At 41.5% G+C, this 19,847-nt stretch overlaps 1 protein-coding gene across 2 annotated transcripts in view; it reads left to right on the top strand.

The window, feature by feature from the left end:
- Positions 1 to 19,847, top strand: part of CTNND2 (catenin delta 2) — a 1,083,336-nt gene that overhangs the window by 682,670 nt on the left and 380,819 nt on the right. The gene's annotated exons all lie outside the window — the stretch shown is intronic.

Below are 19,847 nucleotides of genomic sequence, written 5' to 3'. Positions count from 1 at the left end.
ATCACCTCTACATACATAAAAGGCAGAATGGGACCATTTTATGGTATTCTTTAAGAGAGCTTCTTTAGCACAATTCAAGCCTACTTGGAGGGCTTATGTTAAATATTGTATGTGGTAAAACCTCCATTGTAAAGGGGGATTATAGTAAGTGTTCACCGTTAGCTACTAGAAATAAGAAAAATTATTATATTTGCATTTTATTCAGCATCCTGTTCCTCTAGGCTTTCAGTCGAAACAAGGATCTCTATCGTCTTTGTCTGAAAATTTTCCCTAAATCCTTTGGTATTCTTGGCGAGTGGGGGTAGAATGCTTTTCACATAACACAACACCCTCTATTTATTTAGTTTTAAATTTTGCTCTACTGGGATATAATTCATTTACAATATGTTAGTTTCTGCTGTATAGCAAAGTGATTCAATTATACCTATGTATGTAAACTTTCTTTATATTCTTTTCCATTGTGGTTTATCACAGTATATTGACTATAGTTCTCTATGCCATATAATAGGAACTTGCTGTTTATCCATCCTGTATATAATAGTTTGCATCTGCTAACCCAAAACTCCCAATCTATCCCTTCTCCAAAGCTCTCTATTTTTAAATATTCTTTCTAAATATGTTATTGAAAACATGTAGAAATAGAACAGTAGCACACTCTTTAGGAAATGCTAAACAGGAAAATACATAATTGAATTGGCAGTGCTTTATTTAACATTTAAAATATAAATTGAAGATAAGTATATAATCTTCAGTGAAGAGGTTTTTAAATTTTCATATTAGGGGAATTTGGCCTAATAGGAGTCCAAATTTATGTTTCTCTCACTACAACTTAGCTTCTTTATTGCATACTGTGTATTAAATGTGTTATACTTTTATTAAATGACATATCCTTTTCATTTTATGTTGCTATCACTTTTATAGCCTTTTTTCTTCTTTCAGCATATCATCATCAGACTATCCTCTTTTCAAGTTATGGATTTTGTGACATATATTTAATGAGTGTGCACTGTAAACCAAGAAAGAGAAATACCTGTAAGAAATGAGAGTGAATAAGAGTATATTGGGCACGCATCCTTTGCAGGTGTAAACCTATAGGCAAATCAGTGTTACATGAATTGCAAGTTTACTATGTTATTTTTAAGAATGCTAATGCCAGAAAGAAAAGCAAATATTGTGTACTAACTCCTATGTGTGGAATCTAGGCTTCCCTGGGGGCTCATATGGTAAAGATTCTGCCTCCAGTGCAGGAGTCCTGGGTTCGATCCCTGGGTTGAGAAGATCCCCTGGAGAGGGGAATGGCAACCCGCTCTGGTACTCTTGCCTGGAGAATTCCATGGACAGAGGAGCCTGGCGGGCTGTATACTTCATGGGGTCACAAAGAGTAGGACATGACTGAGCAACTAACACGCACACGTACATGAGGAATCTAGGGGCCTTCCCAGGTGGCACTGTGGTAAAGAACCTGCCTGTGATGCAGGGAACGTAAGACATGTGGTTTTGGTTGCCAGGTTGGGAAGATCCCTTAGAGAAGGGCCTGGCAACCCACTCCAGTATTCTTGCATGGAGAATCCCCATGGACAGAGAACTGTGGTGGGCAGCAGTCCATCGGGTCACAAAGAGTCAGATACAATTGAATTGACTTAGCACACACACACACACACGCAATCTAGAAAATGGTACTGATGAACCTGTTTGCAGGGCAGGAATAGGGATGCAGACGCAGAAAGCAGACTTGGTGGACACAGTGAGGGGAGGAGGTGGTGGGATGATTTGAGAAAGTAGCATTGACATATATATACACTCCCATGTGTAAAGGAGCTGGTGGGAAGCTTCTGTATAGCATGGGGACCTAGCCTGGTGTTCTCTGATGACCTGGAGGGGTGGGATATGGGGCTTGGGATGGAGGCTCAGGAGACAGGGAATATATATATAATACATGTATATTGCTGATTAGCATTGTTGTATGGCAGAAACCAACACAACATTGTAAAGCAATTATCTTCCATTTAAAAATTAAAAAAAGAATGCTAAGCATTGGCTTTATTTTTTTTTTCCATTTATTTTTATTAGTTGGAGGCTAATTACTTTACAATATTGTAGTGGTTTTTGCCATACATTGACATGAATCAGCCATGGATTTACATGTATTCCCCATCCCGATCCCCCCTCCCACCTCCCTCTCCACCAATCCCTCTGGGTCTTCCCAGTGCACCAGCCCCAAGCACCTGTCTCATGCATCCAACCTGGGCTGGTGATCTGTTTCACCCTTGATAATATACATGTTTCAATGCTGTTCTCTCTAAACATCCCACCCTCGCCTTCTCCCACAGAGTCCAAAAGTCTGTTCTGTACATCTGTGTCTCTTTTTCTGCTTTGCATATAGGGTTATCGTTACCATCTTTCTAAATTCCATATATATGCGTTAGTATACTGTATTGGTCTTTACCTTTCTGGCTTACAAGCATTGGCTTTAAATAGATGTCAATTCTGAAAAAAAATATTGTACCACCATCCTAAGATCAGATACAAGCAAAAGAAACAGAACCAGATCTAGAACCAGAATTGAATTATTATGGCTTCGTGTAAAGAGAACTAATAACCTGGCATCATGTGAAATGAGTATAGAAAATGCAATAATGCCTTTCTTGTAGAGTTTTTTTTTTAATAAAGGAATGGTCAGAGTGTTCAGATTTAATTGAGACATCCCAAGTCTGAAATTGTAGTCCACAATCTAATGCTTCTTGTATGATAGCATTTTTGCATCTTCTTTTGAAGAATGAACTTTGGTCCTTCCTAAGTGTTACTAGAACCAATATCTCATGTCTGGGGTTCAGAGTAGTGTGTCTCAGCATTATAATTTATGATTTAAACTTTTCCAGCTTTTAGGCTTCTTTCTAACTTTTATACATACATATTTGGAGAGAGTGTGTTAAAGTTTTTTATGTATTATTAAATAGCCAACCATGTAAGCCTCTTTACCATTGCAAACATATTTTTAGAGCACATTACAATTCTCAAAGCACTTTTCCTTACATCTTTGATGTAATTCTCCTTTGTGGGAGGAAACTGATACCCGCATATTTTGTGCCTTAAATAAGTGGAGAATTGGAAAAATTGACCCATGTATATGCAGGCCAGACTCCACACTCTTTGGCACATATTTGCATGGACATTTATATTTATAAAAAGGAAATGGAAATTACATACCATCTTTTATGATTTTCTTGGAGGATGAGGGAAAGCACCAGTTTACTATGTGTAGGAGTGAATGAAGGTAATGATACAAATTGTCTAAATAGGTCTGGTCCGTCTGATAATTGCTTATGGCATGTGTGGTCTTTGTTTTCTTTCTCATCCTTTTCTAATATATGACTTATTCATCTTATTGCAGAACAGTGTCTTTTTTCTATTAACGAGTTTCAATGAGGAATTTTGAAGCAAACCATCTATTTCAAAATAAGAATTTGAAATCAAGATAACCCCAATTCAGTCATTAGACTTGAAACCAGAAGCTTCCTGTTATCTTTTTTTTTTTTCCTTTTGGTGTTTTGATGACTTGTGTGTATGTATATATTTAGGCTATTTTTTTTTAACTCAAATATAGTTAATTTACAATGTTATGTTAGTTTCAGTTGTTCAACAAAGTGATTCAGTTTATATATATATGAAATTATATATGTATATTCCTTTTTAATTTTTAAAAGAATTTTTCTAAGTCATAGAATATGAAAGGATTCATTCTAAATGGTTGGCTTTTTTGAGCTTGCTTAGCTGAATCATATAGATCGGGGCAAAACTTTGGACTTTACACTTTTAACTGCTCTCGTATATTCCAACAAAAAATGCACAAAAAACGTTTATACAAAGAGGTGATAGAATTTGATTTCCTTAAGTCAGCAATCACTTTGAAAAAAGTTTTTATATTTACTTCATAGCAGCCTATGCTGAGAACTATTTGTTAATTGCACATTATCGTCCATAAAATGTGAATTTCTTAAGTATCATCACAGCTACTATGTTGTTGGTGCTATGCCAAATATTGAGTTTAATATATGTTGTTTTTAAACATGTAGGTCATATAAGTCTTAAACTTATATGAAAGGACTCAGTAACATTGGGAGTGATCATTCATAGCATCTTTGTTTTGAAGTGTGACTGATGAAATAACCAGAAGAAAAGCAAAACTCATGTACCTGGTATACTGATGGTGTTACAAATATTCTTGTCCATGAAAGAAGAAAAGTTATGGCCAATACATTTACTGACATAGCTTAATGTGTAGGCTGCATCATGAATAGCATCTTTTAATCAAGTTTGATTAATCCTGTTTCAGGGTATTGTAATCCTTGATGTACACCATCTCAAAAGCAGTTTTTCAAACATGATGAAGGAATCTAACATTTTGCAAACATGATTCACAGTGAAACTCTATATTCTTTTTGTTATTCATTGTAACAGATAAGTAAATACAGAGACACATCTTTAATGCTGTATTTGAGCCCAAATTAGCAACTGTACTTTCAGTTGGCTCTGTCACACTTGCTCTCCATGTTTTGCTTCAAGCCACAGTATTTGACCAATAATCTAAAACTATGAACTTTTAAAGAATTATCTAGTGTCTTACTAAAATTATTATTGGATGTTATATTAGTAGATATTATTAAGAAATACTGCTTATAGATATCATTGTTTAGTCGCTAAGTCATGTCCAACTCTTTTCTGACCCCATGGACTACAACCCACCAGACTCCTCTGTCCGTGGGATTTCCCAGGCAAGAGTATTGGAGTAGGTTGCTATTGCCTTCTCCAGGGGACTTTCCCAATCTAGGGATCAAACCTGCATCTTCTACTTTGGCAGGTAGATACTTCACAGCTAAGTCACCTGGGAAGCCCCATAAATATCACTAGGAAAATCTAAGTTGTGGTTTCCCTGGTGGCTCATAGCTTCACTGAGTTATGCAAGCCCCTTCACAACAACAAGGCTGTGATTCATGAAGGGGATGGTTCATGACCAGTATGAAAAGACAAAAAGATATGACATGGGAAGATAAGCCCCCCAGGTTGGAAGATGTCCAGTATGCAACTGGGAAAGAGTAGAAGGGCAATTACTCTATGACCTAAATAAAATCCCTTATGATTATACAGGGGAAGTAACAATAGAGTCAAGGAATTAGATCTGGTCGATAGAGTGCCTGAATAACTATGGATAGAAGTTGTTAATATCATGCAGGAGGCAGTAACCAAAACCATTCCAAAGAAAAAGAAATGCAAGAAGGCAAAATGGTTGTCCGAGGCAGCTTTACAGATAGCTGAGGAAAGAAGTGAAAGGCAAGGAGAAAGGGAAAGATATGCCAGACTGAATGCAGAGTTCCAGAGAATAGCAAGGAGAGATAAGAAGGCCTTCTTAAATGAACGATGCAAAGAATTAGAGGAAAGCAATAGAATGGGAAAGACCAGAGATCTCCTCAAAAGGTTGGAGATGTCAAGGGAACATTTCATGCAAGGACAGGCATGATAAAGGACAGAAATGGTAAGGGCCAAACAGAAGCAAAAGAGATTAAGAAGAGGTAGCAAAAATACACAGAAGAACCATACAGAAAAGGTCTTAATGACCGGGATAACCACGATGGTATGATCACTCACCTAGAGCCAGACGCCCTGGAGTGTGAAGTCAAGTGGTCCTTAGGAAGGATTGCTACAAAAAACTATAGATAAATGGTTAGACAGCATCACCGACTCAATGGGCAGGAATCTGAGCAAACTCCGGCATCCGTGTTCTTTGCCAGTGAGTTGGCTATTTGCACTATGTGGCCACAGTATCGGAGCTTCATCTTCAGCATCAGTCCTGCAAATAAATATTCAGGGTTGATTTCCTTTATGACTGCCTGGTTTGATCTCCTTGCTATCTAAGGAATTGTCAAGAGTCTTCTCCAACACCACAGTTCAAAAGCATCAATTCTTCAGCATTCAGCCTTCTTTATGGTCCAGCTCTCACATGACTACTGGAAGAACCATAGCTTTGACTATGCGGACCTTTGTTGCTTTTTAATATGCTGTCTAGGTTTGTCATAGCTTTTCTTCTAAGCAGCAAGCATCTTTTAATTCCATGGCTGCATTTAATTCCAGGCACTGTCATTCTTGGCATGTTGTGACTTACAGTAAAAAAGACACCGTCATCTGAAATGTGGGCCCGGTGAGAGGCCAGCACCAGTGTGTAGAGGAAATATGATCGTTCTGAACTGCTGTTTTGTTTGGTTATGTCGGTTAAGTAGAGATTCACACGTTCTCCCCTCTGACCCCAGGCGGTGATCTTGGGCAGCCCTGCATGCTCTCCCCTCCCACGGGAGGAGTAGAGGTCTGGGTTATAAAGGGCATCCAATACATGGGGGAAAGGACTCTTAGCCAGTCATGATTCCAGGTGTGATGTTCACCTGCCCTGCCCTCGGTGTCCATGTATTTAAAAGAGAAATTGTACAAGCACCTTCCTGATAAAGTTGTAAGGTGAAATATGTTAAGACCTGGAGGTCTTTGGAACATTTCCTGGCTTGGGGAAGGGCCCACTGTTACCACCAGGGCCTCTCTGCTGACACCTCGGTTCCTGCCATCAGGGGCACCGAGGTTAGAGCTGAGAGTGGCCCTCGGGAGTCAGGGACTTGGAGAAAGTGATGAAGGCAGAGAGGCCGTGAGCTATCTGGTGGGAAAGACCAAGGGGCAGATCCTGGGGGATGCCCTGCTAAGGGGCCAGGGGAGAGAAGGGACCTAGTGAGGTGGGAGCAGAGGCCAGTGAGGGGGCAAGGAGGGAGGGCATACTGAGACCTGGGCCCTCCTGGCCGGGACACACAATCAGAAGATGGAAGAGAAGATGTCCCTGCAGAAAGGATTTTGTTTGTTTTGCAAAAGCCTCCTTTTCAGGATTCCTTTTATCAATTAAAAGGAAAGTACAGTTTATACACAATACTTGTCTGTGTGCGTATTGATTTTCCGGGAGCCCAGATTACTCATTTTGCCTTCTGTCTTCAGCATCACTAGTAGGAGTGAACGATTGCATTTCTAGAAGAACAACTCATTTCTAATCGACACCCCCCACCTCATTTGTACCAGAGTGGGTTCTGGCACAGAGACCTCGACCACATCCCAGAAGTAAGAGTGATGGATCAGAGGTAGTCAAAGCTAATGAGTCACTCTACCTGGGGTCCTAACTAGCTGGTTAATGAATCATTAGCTGATCCTCAGCAGTTGTGACAGTAGAAATCTCTGTTTTGTGTTTTTCGGATTTGCAGACTTTCCTCTTGACAGCCTGCCAGTTCTTCCCCTCAGTCCATGTGCTTTTGGTAAAACAGGCTCTACCCTCTGTTCAGTAGGTGAGCCTGTAGCTCACGCCTGGTCCAACAGCCTCCTCAGGATCCCCATCCACTAGCAAAGCCCCCAGCGGCGCAGAAGAGCCTGAGAAACCCAAGTCCCTGTAAGGTGGGCCGTGTGCATTCTGGACTTCCCTGCCTGATTTGGGGCAAAAAGCCAAGTCCAGGCTCTCTGGAACCCACCACAGGAGCAAAAGCTACTGTACACCCTCCCTCTCCTTCCAGTAGAATTCCTTCTCCCCTGCTTACGCTCTCTGGAAGTGGCCGTGGTGGTCCTAGGTTTGGTCTCCATTATGAAGATAGGGCTGTTTGCCTTTGCTCACTTAACCTGTGTATCTAATGTTTTACCTGCATGTCCATCGTATATCCTGATGCAGACTTTCCAGAACTTACCTTTAACCCCTCTGCTTAAAACCAGCTACTCTCACTCCCTGTCCCAGGAACTGAGATAGTATTTTTCCTCCGATTCAATGGGCTTCCCTGGTGGCTCAGATGGTAAACAGTCTGCCCACGGTGCGGGAGACCCAGGTTCGAGCCCTGAGTTCAGAAGATCCCCTGGAGGAGGGCATGGCAACCCACTTCAGTATTCTTGCCTGGAGAATTCCCTGGGCAGAGTAGACTGGCAGGCTATAGTCTATCGGGTCACACGAGTTGGACATGACTGAGCGACTAACAGTTTCACTTTCCTGATTCAGAAGAACTGGAAAGTTGCATTCAATAGTTAAATTACCATGAAATCTTTACCAAATAGGTTTATAGGAGAGAGGAGCTCTGCTGATACCATCCAGCATCAGAGGACCTTGGCTCCCTAGAAGTCAGAACTCTGTGAAATGTCAAGCATCTTTAGTCTTAATTTTAAGGTCCCCTGTAATGATAAGTACAATGATGACATCAAAATAAGGATAATTGATGGTTTAAGGGATGTCCTATTGAATTCCTAAGTAAAACAAATAATTAGTTTGCAATGATTTTACTACACTCTCAGTGTATGACTTGAGTTTGTAATTCATGTTACTCCCTGCTTCGAAGTTAATCTGTTTTTTCACTGATAAGCAGGTTCCTGTGTTACCTACTGGATTTAGATATTCTTATGCTAAAAGGGGGACTTCCCCTGATGCTGGGAAAGATTGAAGGCAGGAGGAGAAGGGGACAACAGAGGGTGAGATGATTGGATGGCATCACCAACTCGGTGGGCATGAGTTTGAGCAAGCTCCAGGAGTTGGTGATGGACAGGGAGGCCTGATGTGCTGCAGTCCACGGGGTGACAACGAGTCGGCCACGACTGAGCTGAGCCGAACAGGTGGCGCTCTTGGTAAAGAACCCGCCTCCCACTGCAGGAGACAGAAGAGATCGGGCCTAGGAAGATCCCCTGGAGGAGGAAACCTCAGCCCACTCCAGTATCCTTTCCTGGAGAATCCCATGGACAGAGGAGCCTGGCAGGCTGTGGTCCATGGGGTCTCAAAGAGTCAGACACAACTGAAGCGACTTCTCACATGTTGAAGAGAGGGTAGGGTCTTGCAGATGAAGTCATCCCTTTGCCAATCACTTAGGATGAAGCAGAAAGCTAAGCTGCAGGTGAAAAAGAAGAAGTAAATCTCTCTCCATCATCACTGTGAAAGAAATCAGTTTATTTGAGCCCCAAAGGAGTGTGAATATGAAAAATGGTGCCCCTTAGAAACAAGCTGAGAACCTGGAAATGAGAAAGCCTTTTCCCCCTGAATCTCATGGAGAGTTAGAGAGCCTGACATACCCAGAATGGACGCTCCTAAATCCCAGTGCTCTCTTTGGGGGTCACTGCCTTTATTTCCTGTCTGAGTGCTCCCCTTTCACTTTCCATTTGGTACTTTTTAGAACTCTAGGAGGAGGTTTGAAGGAATCAAAAGAAGGGTTTGTGCTTCAGAAGGAATCAAAGGAAAGTTCTTTGAGTCTGGTAATGAATAAGATTATAAAAATGGACCGCAGCATCCCTCTTCCCCTAAGGTTAGTTCCCACAAGTGGGAAGGAGAAAAAAGAGAAACCAAGGAAATTCAGGGTGACTTCTGGCTCACTTGGTTAATTCATAAAGGACTATCTTCCTATAGGGGGAACCTTGACAGTCCTAGATTTGGTTTTGTTAAGGAAAATGGCATCTACATATATGCCACATAGATTATGTGTATACAAATGCATAGATTGTGTGTATATATACACATACATGTACTTGTGTGTGTACATAGGGCTTCAATGATGGTTTATCAGTAAAGAATCCACCTGCCAATGCAGGAGACACAGGTTTGATCCCTGGCTTGGGAAAATCCCCTGCAGGAGGGCATGGCAACCACCCACTGCCTGGAGAATTCCATGGACAAAGGAACCTGGCAGGATACAGTCCACGGAGTCAGAAAAGAGTTGGATTTAGTGACTAAACAACAAAATATATATGTAATCTATTTGCTAATTAGCTCTGCTCACATTTACCCAGAGATAAGCTTTGCAAAACTTATACAAATGCATGATTATTAATGGAACAACAGACACCCAGTAATGATGTATTGATTTTGCTTCTTGTCTGTTTATCCATCAGTCTGCTTTCCCAACCCTTGTGTTTTGCTTTTGTTTTCCCTTTAGAAAAAGTCATTTTGAATGTGTTCCATTCTTCAAGTCCATGTGAAATATAAATTCACAAAACTAAAGGAACTCAAGATTTGTTTTCCTTACAGAAATTTCAGTTCATCCCAGTAGCTATGAGAATATCGGGAAGCACCTCCTGGCTGGCTGTCTATGTGTTATGTTTAATCAGCATTCACATAGTTATGCTCAACCTTTTGAAATCTTCTTAGAAAAATTCTTCTTAGACACCTTAACCATCTTAAAGAAATTAATTCCCTTTATTATTCAACGTATGCTGCTGTAACTGTGGAAAGTGCAACTGAATGTTAGTTATTAAGTGTGTTTGACTCTTTCTGACCCTACGGACTGTAGCCCTTCAGGATTCTCTGTCCATGGAATTCTGCCTGCAAGAATACTGGAATGGGTTGCTATTTCCTTATCCAGGGGATCTTTCCAACCCAGAAATGGAGGCCGGGTCTCCCACATTGCAGGCAGATTCTTTGCCATCTGAGTCACCAGGGAAACCTGGTAACTATGGAAAACCAACCTCAATCAAACCATCCTCATAGCCTCCCTGTTTATCCCATTGCAATGGAAAATCTGAAATCCCCTTTGGTCATTTCACAAGCAAACCAGTTTTAATATTTTTCTGAATATCTTAAGTCTCTTTTTTTCACCATCTGACTTTGAACATGTAATTGAGGACAAAAATGGAGCTTTCAAAACTTTTATTGTCTTATAAGGTAGGTGGTAGTTGACTGTCCGTTTGTGACTAATGGAAATTAATTTCCATTGCTTCTTGAGATGTTTTACAGCTAATAATGTTCATTAATTTGGAGGCACTGACATCTATAGAGGGAAAATTAGCATTTTATAGTAAGAAAAGTGTACTTTGAAGTGATATTTTCTTTGTTCATGATACATTGCAAATCTGGTAGCTTAACTTTTCAGCTACTGAAGAATCATGTTCAGCTACCTTAACTGGTTTCCTGAACCCCGTGTGTTCTAGCATCCACTTAATTCTGTTAAGAGTAGAAAGATGAGTAGAAGGAAGATTGAAAAAGAAGACATTTGTTGGCAAACCCGGTGCGCAGCATTCTAGCAACACAAAATGTTTTATATACTGAAAGGCTCTCATAGACTGAGATGAGACAGGATCCTCACTTTTTTTGTTGTTTTACCTTTTTGGCTTTCTAAGGGCATTTCACTATGAGCTTTGCTCTTTTAATGCCTGTTTTTTAAAATTTTGTACTAGAGCATGGCTCATGGGCCACCAGTTTCAGAAGCCTCTTTAAACCTGAAGCCACCACACCAAGAAAACTCTGGTTGTGTTTGCAAACTGGGCAAAAATCTACATTGTGTTTGCATAGAGACCCCTGAAATGAGGGCTTCTCTCTGCCCTCAGGTACTCTATACTGACAAATGCTATAGTGAACACCGCCCTGGGGGTGGGGGGAACCTCAAGGCTGTAAAACACAGCACGGTGATTCCCAACGTTTTTGGAATGTAAACATTAGTTGCATTTCAAAAGCATGTAGGTGCCAGCCCAGGGTGGTGGGGCTTTTCCTTTGCAAATAGCCTCCTCCAGCCACTTCTTAACACGCAGGAAAGGTAGATATGAAATAACCTTGGGATATTGGACAATCTTCTCAGTTGCATAAAGGTACCTTTACGAAAAAAATCAAAATTGGTTTCAGACAAATGTTTGGAAACCACTGTCTTAAAAGTCACAGTGTAGCAGAAATAATTCCTCTGAACCAGTAGGTAGTCGAAGCGTAGTTGACCTGTAATGATTTAGGTGTACAGCAAAGTGATTTAGTTATATATATATATATATATGTGTGTGTGTGTGTGTGTGTGTGTGTGTGTGTGTGTGTGTTTTTAATGTTAGTCACTCAATCGTGTCCGACTCTGTGCGATCCCATGGACTGTAGCCCGCCAGGCTCTTCTGTTCATGGAATTCTTCAGGCAAGAACACTGGAGTGGGTTGCCAGTCCCCTCTCCAGAGGATCTTCCCAAACCAGGGATCGAACCCTGGTCCCCTGCATTGCAGGCAGATTCTTTACCATCCAGTAGCTGTATATGTATGCATGTGTGCTCAGTCACTTGTCGCCATGACCCTATGTAGCCTATAGCCTGCCCGGCTCCTCTGTCCATGGGATTCTACAGGCAAGAACACTGGAGTGGGTTGCCATTTCCTTTTCCAGGGGATTTTCCTGACCCAGATATCGATCCTGGGTCTCTTGCATCTTCTACATTGGCAGATGGATTCTTTACCACTAGCACCACCTGGGAAGCATGTATATACACACACACACACACACACACACACACACACACACATACATGTATATATGTGTGTGTCTATGTATATATAGATATATATTCTTTTCCAGGTTCTTTTTAAGACATTGAAAATACATTATTACAAGATATTGAATATATTGTAGTTGCCTGTGCTATACAGTAGGTTCTTGTTTATCTGTTTTATAGATGGTAGTCTGTGTTTGTTAATCCTAAATCCCAAGTTTATCCTTTGCCCCTTTTCCTTTTCAGTAACCATAAGTTTGTTTGCTCTGTCTGTGAGTCTATTTCTGTTTTGTAAGTAACTTTATTTATATCATTTTTATATTCCACATATAAGTGATATCATATGACACTTACCTTTGTCTGCCTTCACTTAATGTGATAATCTGCAGGTCTGTCTGTGTTGCTGCAGATGGCATTATTTCATTCCTTTTCAGGGTTGAATAATATTCCATCATGTATATACCACATCTTCTCTATCCATTCATCTGTCTGTGGACACTTAGGTTGCTTCCATGTCTTGGCTATTGTCAGTAGTACACTGTGAACACTGGGGTGTATGTATATGCTGTTTTGAATATATCTGCTGACTGACTAGAATTATACATTCCTTCTGAATACTTTCAAGTTTTTCAAAGCCGCAATATTCTAAAATATTAATCATTTCTGAAAAATCTCCAAATGTTTAGCATACTTGATATAATTAACGATAATAAGGTTTGTGTGGGCTTGCCTTTTGGCTCAGTGATAAAGAATCCACCTGCCAATGCAGGAGACTCAGGTTTGATCCCTGGGTGGGGAAGATCCCCTGGAGAAGGAAACGGCAACCCACTCCCATATTCTTGCCTGGGAAATCCCATGGACAGAGGAGCCTGGTTGGCTACAGTCCATAGGGTCCCACAGAGTTGGACACTGCTTAACAACTGAACAACAACAATAGAGTTTGCATAGCTGGTGTCCATGACGACCCCACACCTTTGCATGGCGTCTCCCACAGTGAATCAGAGCTGCCTTTGTGACCAGTTCAACATCCTGAGGCTCTTAAGCGTAATGGTAGAGCTTAGCATGGGGAGGAACCAACTTGCCCACCACGTGAGGGAGGCACTTTCAAAGCAGACCCCCTGTGCCAGGCACGCCTTTGGGTCTTCCAGCTTAGATCCCAGACATTTGAAGCAGAGACTAATTGCCCCTGCTATTCCCTGTTTTGAGTGATCATACAAAGAAGCCGTGAGATAATTAATGATGATTATTGTTTTTAGCATTTGAGTCATAGGATGATTTGTTGCGAGTAATTGGAGTGGTCATCTCCCCAGGGTTGTCATTCTTTCCTTCCAGGGTCTTCCCTGAAACCCCCTTTCCCCTTTACTTGTTTAAAGGGGAAAGGATTAATGGATAAACCTATGGTCTACACACATGATGGAATATTTTTCAGCCTTAAAAAGGAAGGAAACTCTGACACCCGTTACAACGTGGATAAACTTGAAAGGTGTCAGTATAAGTGAAATAATCCAGATATAAGAAGACAACTCCTATTGTATGATTCCACTTGTATGAAGTCCCTAGATAGTCAAAAACATAGAGACAGATATTAGAATAGTGGTTGCTGGGGGCAAGGAGGAGGAGGGAGTTGGGAACTTCCCAAATGGATAGAGTTTCTGTTTGCGATAGTGAAAAATTTTTGCACAAGGATGGTGGTGACGGTGCACAGCAGTATACCATGAACTGTGGACTGAAAACTGGTTAAAATGGTAATTTTCTGTTATGTTGATTTGCCCACGATGAAAAGAAAAGAAAACAGCCTGCTGTTTCTTTTGGCTGCCCAGGCACTACTAATAGAAACCAAGTCATATGGAAGAGCAGCAGATGCAGACACAGGGAGGAAGAATGAATGGAAATGACTCCAAGTATCTTGAATGTGACCCCTTGCAAAACAGTGCCTTCCACACCTTTGTAGGAAGCTCTGAAGCCCATCCAATACCACTTATTTGTTGTTGTTGTTGTTTAGTAGCTAAGTCATGTCTGACTCTTTTGAAACTCCATGGACTGTAGCCCACCAGGCTCCTCTGTCCCTGGGATTCCTAGGCAAGAATACTGGAGTGGCTTGCCATTTCTTTCTCCAGGGGATCTTCTTGACCCTGGCATCAAACCTTTATCTCCTGCAATAACAGGTGGGTTTGTTACCACTGAGCCACCAGGGAAGTCATACCACTTATTACTTGCCAAATATGTTACCTAATCTCAGTTCTTCAATCTCTTGCTTACATTTAAAAAAAAAATTTTATATTGGAACATCGTTGATTAACAGTGTTATATTCATTTTAGGTATATAGCAAAGTGATTCACTTAGACGTATGCATTTAATATACACAATATATGGTTATGCATATATATTTAATCTTATTATTGAATAAAATAATAGTATGTTATCATATATTAGCTAATGTATTAGCTATAAGACTCAGAGTTAAAACCACAAATGTGAAGGAGCTTCTTCAATTAGATGGCACAGTATTCTATAGCATAAAAATCATTATTAATATTATTTGAGAAGTACTGCCTATTGGTAAGGTTTGATATTTCGTTCATCCATTCAGTCATTTAGTAAATATTTATTGAGTACCAAACCTAGACAGTGTCTTAAAAAGTAGAGACACTACTTTGCCTACAAAAGTCCATATAGTCAAAACTATGTTTTTTCCAGTAGTCAAAGTACAGATGTGAGAGTTGTACCATAAAGAAGGTTGAGCACTTATGGCCCATGCTTTCCAATTATGGTTCTGGAGAAGACTCTAGAGAATCCCTTGAATGGCAAAGAGATCAAGCTAGTCAATCCTAAAGAAAATCAACCCTGAATATTCACTGGAAGGACTGATGCTAAGGTAGAAGCTCAACACTTTGGCCACCTGATGTGAAGAACCAACTCATTGGAAAAAAACATGATGCTGGGAAAGATTGAAGGCAAAAGGGGCAGGGGGTGGCAGAGGATGCGATAATTAGATAGCATCACTGACTCAACGGACAAACTCTGGGAGATGGTGAAGGACAGGGGAGCCTGGTGTGCTGCAGTCCACGGGGTCAAAAGAGTCAGACACAACGTGGAGACTGAATGACAATCACAAACTGAGTCCCAGTAGCCAGCCAGCACCATTCTTGATACTGGAAACTTTTCGTTAGAACTGATGAGGTAGGAATGTTAACTAGGAAATAAATAGGAAATGATCTCTTTTAAAAGCATTTGAACTTAAAAATAAATCAAATTTAAATAAAAACTGTCTGCTCCAGTTTTATTGAAAATTGCCCTTAGTGACTGGTTATTCCAGCTACCACCTAATTCTATTTTAATAACCTCAGGAGCTCCTACTGTGGTTTTTCCTTTCAGAGTCAGAGTTCTATTTCATCACTTCTGCTGGGGTTAGTTTTCTCTCACACTGAAGATGAAGGCAGTAACTCAAGACCTCAAAGGTCCTAAATCAGAAAGCTTGCAACCAACACAAAGCAAGCAGACAGAAAAGAAAAAGCATCTCATTTCTCACAGGAACCTACCGAACTCCTATTCCTCTCTTCTTGGCAAAAAAAACAAAACAAAACAAAAAAACAGTCTGCTGTATTTCAAGCCAGGCTATTTCATATCAGAAAAGAACTCATTAAGATAAGTGGCAATTAACATCTCCACTGCAGTAAAAATGCTTCTGACTTTAAAGAAGAAAATGTAAAACATGGACTCTCTTAGATAAACAGAAATGTTTCTTCAGGGAGTTTCTGAGATATTTGCCAGGCTTTGTTTTGAAGATGATTGAAGCATAAACAGATTTAAATTCACCATAAGTCAGCTTGAAAGTAACAGACAGTATTGCTATTATTGTCAAAGGGGTCATTAGGAACACAGAATCTGGGCATGTCTAGGAAGCAGTGTGCGCGCGCACACACACAAGCTAGACCTGGTCTGTGTAAGTAACTGCGAACCCTTGGTTAACTATAAATTTTCGTGTGTGGCCATTGGAAAGGAAAGGAGTTTCTGTTTGATTACCCTACACTGTTGCTTTAATGGGGCTTCCCGGTGGCTCAGAGTAAAGAATTACCTACCACTGCAAGAGACGCAGGTTCGATCCCTGGGTCAGGAAGATGCCCTGAAGGAGGAAATGGCAGCCCCTCCAGTGTTCTTGCCTGGGAAATCCCAGGGACAGAGAAACCCAGGGTTTGCAAAGACTCAGACATGACTGAGTGACTGAGCATGTTGCTTTAATAAAATGAAGGCGTTACTCTTGGAGGTGGGTCAGAAAAGATCTTCTTGCTGTGATGGATGTCAAAGAGTGTTTTTCCTAACTGAAATAAGTCAGAAAGAGAAAAACGAATATTGTATATTAACACATATATGTGGAATCTAAAGAAATGTTGCAGATGAACTATTTGCAGGGGGGGAATAGAGGCTTCGTCATCGAGAACGGATGTGCGGACCCAGAGAGGGGGATGAGTTGGGAGACTGGCATTGACATATATACACAACCACGAGTAAGACAGATAGCTTGTGGGAAGGTGTTGTACAGTAGAAGGAGCTCAGCTCTGTGCTCTGTGATGACCTGGATGGTGGTCCTCGATGGTGGGATTGGTGCTAGGGAGGTCTGAGAGGGAGGGGATGTATGTATACATATAGCTGATGCACTGCATTGTATGGCAGAAACTAACACAGCAGTGTAAGCAATTATACCCCGATTAAAAATAAAAGAAGGCAACGCCTACAATATATAAGACCCTATGTACTTCTCTCATAGAGTGTATGGTCATTCAAGCCATGCCATCTATTGAAGCGCTTGTATGAACGTGCAACATTCACTTACTCACTGCAGCAAGGACTTACAAATTACAAGGAATAAAAATGCACTCTGGTTATCTCAGTCAATAGGAGCTTGTTGTCAGTTTCCAGAGGAGGGTGAAGAGACAGGAAGCTGTTTCAGCAGCCCCAGCCAGGCAGGTCTCATTGAAAAGCAGATCACGGTGCTGGATACAAAAGTGGCTTTGGGGCCATGGCAGGAACTTGGGAACACAGCCCAGAGAAGTAGGTGCTTGCTGGGGCCTCCACAGAACTCTGGGGATGTAGGACCCCGGCCATTCTGCCCTGCCCCGTCCCCCTCTGACCTCTGTCCCCTCTCCTTCTTGATTGACCGCCAGGTCTCCCCTTCCTTCTGTCTGCATTTCTCATCAATGGTGCGTCATCTAGAGTGCACTGAATTCAGACTTGCTCAAGAGGGCTGAAAAGTGTTAGTCACTCGGTTATGTCTGACTCTTTGCGACCCCATATGCTATAGTCCACCAGGCTCCTCTGTCCATGGAATTCTCCAGGCAAGAATACTGCAGTGGGTTGCCATGCTCTTCTCCAGGTTATTTTCTTGACTCAGTGATCACACCCAGGTCTCCTGCATTGAAGGCAGATTCTTTACCCTCTGAGCCACCAGCTGTAAAGAAGGCTGAACCCTGAAGAACTGATGCTTTCAAATTGTAGTTCTGGAGAAGACTCTTGAGAGTCCTTTGGACAGCAAGGAGATCAAACCAGTCACTCCTAAAGGAAATCAACCCTGAATATTCATTGGAAGGACTGATGCTGAAGCTGAAGCTCCGATACTTTGGCCACCTGATGCAAAGAACTGACTCATTGGAAAAGACCATGATGCTGGGAAAGATTGAAGACAAGAGAAAAAGTGGGCAGAGAGGCTGAGCTGATTAGATAGCATCACTGACTCAATGAACATGAATTTGAGCAAATTCCAGGAGATACTGAAGGACATAGGATGTCAGTCCATAGGATGGCAAAGAGTCGTACACACCTGAGCGACTGAACAACAGCCGCAAGAGGGCTGTTATGGACTGAAGTGTGTCTTCCCAAGCTCATATGTTGCAGTCCCAACCCCCAGGACTGAGAATGGGACCATACCTGGAGAGAACGTCTTTAAAAGGTGATTAAGTTGATGGAGGCATCAGGGTGGGGCCCTAGTCTGACAACACAGATACTCTTATAAGAGAAAAAGCCATATGAAGACACAGGGAGAGGGCGACCATCTGCAAGCCAAGGAAAGAGGTCTTGGGAGAAACCAAACCTGCCTGGAGGAAAGAGCTTTCTTGGCTTGGAAGGATCCCCTGGAGGAGGGTATCGCAACCCACTCCAGTATTCTTGCCTGGAGAATTCAGTGGACGGAATTCAAGGGCCTGGTGGGCTACAGTCTATAGGGTCGCAAAGAGTCGGACATGACTGAAGTAACTTAGCATGCATGCACATGTGAAAGTGAAAGTCGCTTAGTCGTGTCCAACTCTGTGACCCCATGGACTGTGGTCTATGGAATCCTCCAGGCCAGAATCCTGGAGTGGGTAACCTTTCCCTTGTCCAGGGGATCTTCCCAACCCAGGGATCGAACCCAGGTCTCCCACATTGCATTTGGATTCTTTACCAGCTGAGCCACAAGGGAAGCCCAAGAATACTGGAGTGAGTATCCTATCCATTCTCCAGCAGATCTTCCTGACCCAGGAATCCAACCAGGGTCTCCTGCATTGCAGGTGGATTCTTTACTAACTGAGCTATCAGGGAAGCCCCCGCATGCACGTGTAGGTTATAGAAAATGAGATTTCAAATGAAAAAGTAGTTTTACTCATAAGCCATTAAACATATGACCCAATCAACATCATGTAATGAATCACTTGTGCTTTGATAAATTGGCCATACCGACTTACAGGATGGAATCATTTCCCCAAAATAAGACTCACTGTCTTCCTGTTTCATTCCTTCAGTGTCAGTATCACTGCCATAAAGTATTCAATCTCACCTTTTGAATTTTATATTAGAATATATCTTGGTACTTAAAAATTATAGATGCTAGAGTGACCAAACTTTCACGCATGGGAGAAGGAAATGGCAACCCACTCCAGTGTTCTTGCCTGGAGAATCCGAGGGACGGGGAAGCCTGGTGGGCTGCCGTCTATGGGGTCGCACAGAGTCGGACACGACTGAAGCGACTTAGCAGCAGCAGCAGCAGCAGAGGGACCAAAATTGACACTTTCTATCTCCTTCTCTAGAGCCTTGTTATCCAAACTGTAGTCCAGGACCTAGGTGCTGCTTAGAAATGTATTTACTGGATAAGAATCTGTATTTGCAAGACACCAAGATGATTTGGAGAAGAAATGACAACCCACTCTGGTATTCTTGCCTGGAGAATCCCCGTGGACAGAGGAGCCTCACGGGCTACAGTCCATAAGGTCACAAAGAATCGGATGCAACTGAAGCAACTTAGCGTAACATAAGATGATTTCTGTGCACATTAAAGTGAATCACTGATACACAGTAAGAAACTTCTCTCGGATATCACATCCGATTTATTGCAGAAGTTAGAAATCAAGCTATGACATTAAGATGTTAATCATATTTCACCTTGCACTTGTGCTTTTTATTTTATTGTTATATTAGTGGCATAATAAGGCAGCTGAATCATTTGGCTTTAGCTGTCTTAGAGTTTTGTCTTATTTGGACAAAGTCTGAATTTAGGAAGCCAAGTGTTCAATAGAGTTGATCATATAATGAACAAAATTTAAACTCATGTTTCAAAATGTTGT

Source organism: Cervus canadensis, chromosome 16 (assembly GCF_019320065.1).
Source record: "Cervus canadensis isolate Bull #8, Minnesota chromosome 16, ASM1932006v1, whole genome shotgun sequence".
Taxonomy (NCBI): Eukaryota; Metazoa; Chordata; class Mammalia; order Artiodactyla; family Cervidae; genus Cervus; species Cervus canadensis.
The sequence above is the reverse complement of the archived record's forward strand: the minus strand, read 5'-3'. Positions and strand labels throughout refer to the sequence as shown.